Source organism: Octodon degus, unplaced genomic scaffold, assembly GCF_000260255.1.
Source record: "Octodon degus isolate 3935 unplaced genomic scaffold, OctDeg1.0 scaffold00107, whole genome shotgun sequence".
NCBI lineage: Eukaryota > Metazoa > Chordata > Mammalia > Rodentia > Octodontidae > Octodon > Octodon degus.
In genome coordinates, this window is record NW_004524683.1 from 8,411,530 (window position 1) to 8,414,468 (window position 2,939).

The following is a 2,939-nucleotide window of genomic DNA, read 5'->3' on the forward strand; positions in this document are numbered from 1 at the left end:
AGCTTTGGGACCCCTCCTAGACAGGCTGCAGAATTGAACAGAAAGCCCATGGAAGAAAGAACCACTTTATACTGATGGGCTTGTGGCTGGGAACTAAGCCAAAAGCAGAGCTACTCCATAGGGACACTCTAAGAGGAACCTACTCTTGCTTTTGTGGGAGCGGCCACTGGGTGGCTACAAGGGCAGAGGAGGCCTCCAGGAGATGGAGGGAGGAGCTGATGAGCTGGAACTCTGGTGAGTGGCCAGGCCAGGTGGCTCCCACTTCCTGGAACTGAGCCTGCTGGCAGGGCTACAGTAGCCCTCAGGGGCAGACAGGCCTCAAGTTCAGCAACAGTCCCTGTGTGGTAACAGGACCAGTGGAGGGGACCCCCATATCTTTTTTCCTGATAGGGGGCTACTACAAGAAGAGGAGAAGAGCTGGATGTGATGGCACAAGCCTGTAACCCCAGCACTCAGAAGGCTGAGGCAGGAGGATCGTTGCAAGTTCAAGACCACCTTAGGCTACAAAGGGAGCTGAAGGCCATCCTGAACTGCATAGCAAGACCCTATCTCAAAAAGACACAAAAGAAGAGGAGGGAAGAGTCTAGTCAGTCTCCCGCCCTTCAACCAGGAGATCAAACTGCTCAGCAGCTTTGAAGCTGGCACTCATGGCCACTGCCCACAGGCCAAGCTCCAAGGTCAGGATTTCCAGCACCTTCTCTTTCTGCTGGACACTCAGGAGATCAGAAGCAAATTTCTCCTGTGACCTCCACAGAGACTTAGGAGGTGGGGCCCTGGACCCTAAGTGCTGAGCTTCCCCCTCCCTACATTGTGTTTGGGCTTCTGCCAACTAGGAGTGTTGTGTAATAATTTTTTTTTTCAGTCCTGAGTATTGAACCCTGTCCCTTTGCACTAAGCCCTGAGCTACATCCCCAGCTCTTTTTCTATTTTTCATTCTGGTTTTTGATTCTTTTCTTTTTGTACCAGGAATTAAACTCAGGACCTTGTACTTGCCAGGCAGGCACTTATGCTGCTGAGCTACCTCCTGGTCCTGTTTGTTCTCATTTGGACACAGGGTCTTCCCTAAGCTACCCATACTGAGAATTTTTTTTTTTTTTTTTTTTATTTTTTAGCAGTACTGGGGATAGAACTCAGGACCTTGTGTTTGCCAGGCAGGTGCTTACTGAGCTGTGTTCCTGGCCTTCAAACTTTTTTTTTTCAAAGCTGTTGAGTTTTTGGGTTTGTTATTTTTTTAAACCAGGAATCCAACTCAGGATCTTGTACTTGCCAGGCAGGGCCTTGTGCTACTGGAGTTCAAACTTTTAATCCTCCTGTCTCAGCTTCCTAGCATGCTAGGTTTACAGTTGTGTACCACCATACCAGTCCCACAATTTTTTTTTTTTTTTTTTTTGTCTTTTTGAGACTGATTCACTAAGCAGTTCGCCTGGCCTTGAACTCACTTTGTAGCCGAGGCTAACCTCAAACTCACAGTGGTCCTCCTGCCTCAGCTTCCTGAGTGCTGGGATTATAGGCATGCACAACCAAGTTCAGCAAGATAATTTTAAATAGTCAGTTGATACAGGATTTTTTTTTTTTTTTTTTGGACAGGATCTCACTATGCATTCCAGGCTGGCCTTGAACTCACTATGTAGCCCAAGCTAGCTTTGAAATCAGTGATCCTGCCTCAGTCTCCTGAGGTGGGTGTTATAGGTGTGTACCACCAAGCATGATTGTACATGCTTGTAATTCCAGCCCTAGGAAGGCTGAGGCAGGAGGATAACTGAGTTTCAAGGCAGCCTGGGTTATAAAATGAGCTCAAGGCCAGCCTGAACTGCATAACAAGACCAGTCTCAAAAAGACAAAAGCAGGACTGGGGAAATGGCTCAGCAGAATAAGCGCTTTCCCGGCAAGTACAAGGGTCTGAGTTCAATCCCAGGTTCTGCTAAATAAAAAGATGAAAACAAAACCAAAGGAACAAAAAAATTATTTCATGTTGACATTTGCTTCCTATTATAGGCTGTATTTTGGCCCTTCTCTCCCAAGTTCAGGTTGAAACGCTAACCCCAGTAATTCAGAATGTCACTATATTTCAGGGCAAAGTATTTTTAAAATTCCTTGTTAAGGCAGATGTGTCACACACCTGTAATCCTAACACTTGGGAGGCTTAACACAGGAAGTAAAAAATGATGTCGGTGGACGACCTCCAAATGATTTAGGGGAAAAGTGAAACTCTCAACCTGAAAGGTACCTGGATTGAGTTCATGTTCCCTAAAACCAAAGAATGTATTTTAGGAACAAATGGAGGTTATGAGCAGAATATATTTATTGGGAGAAAGAAAGCTCCTGTCCAAGAGGGAGACAAGGGCGAGAGGGTTGTCCTTGGGAAGCTGTCTCTTCCAGGAACTCTTATAGAGGAAAACCATGTGGTGAGGTGGGTCTAAGGTGGTGAAGACATGGGAACTCATTTAGGTGGGTATGAGGTGGGACAAAACTATGGTCAACCAATGAGATTATAAGCACCATTGCAGAGGTAAAATTGATTAAATCCAGTATCAAATGGGGGAAGACAGTCATATAGCAAGTGGGAATGAATACAGGACAAGATCTCTTCCTGTTGGGGGTTGGGTTAGTGACTCATTTGGGCTCTTTCAAGGTGATAGATACCTACTCAGAATATCAATCCCTGATGCCCATCCCTAGGGAAGTCTGTAGCTGTTTCTTCTGTCTTGAGGTCTGACCCATATGACAGTGTCTGTCTCTTCTAAATTGCAAAGTCACTTTGTCTTCTATACTGTTTTCTTGAGGGCCTGGCCCTGTCTCATTACCTACAATATTTTTCTTCCCCCCCTCCCCCCAACCAGGGATTGAACTCAGGTCCTTGCACTTGCCAGGCAAGCGCTTATTCTACTGAGGCATCTCCCCAGCCCCACAATATTTCTATCTAATTTAGCTGCCTAAAA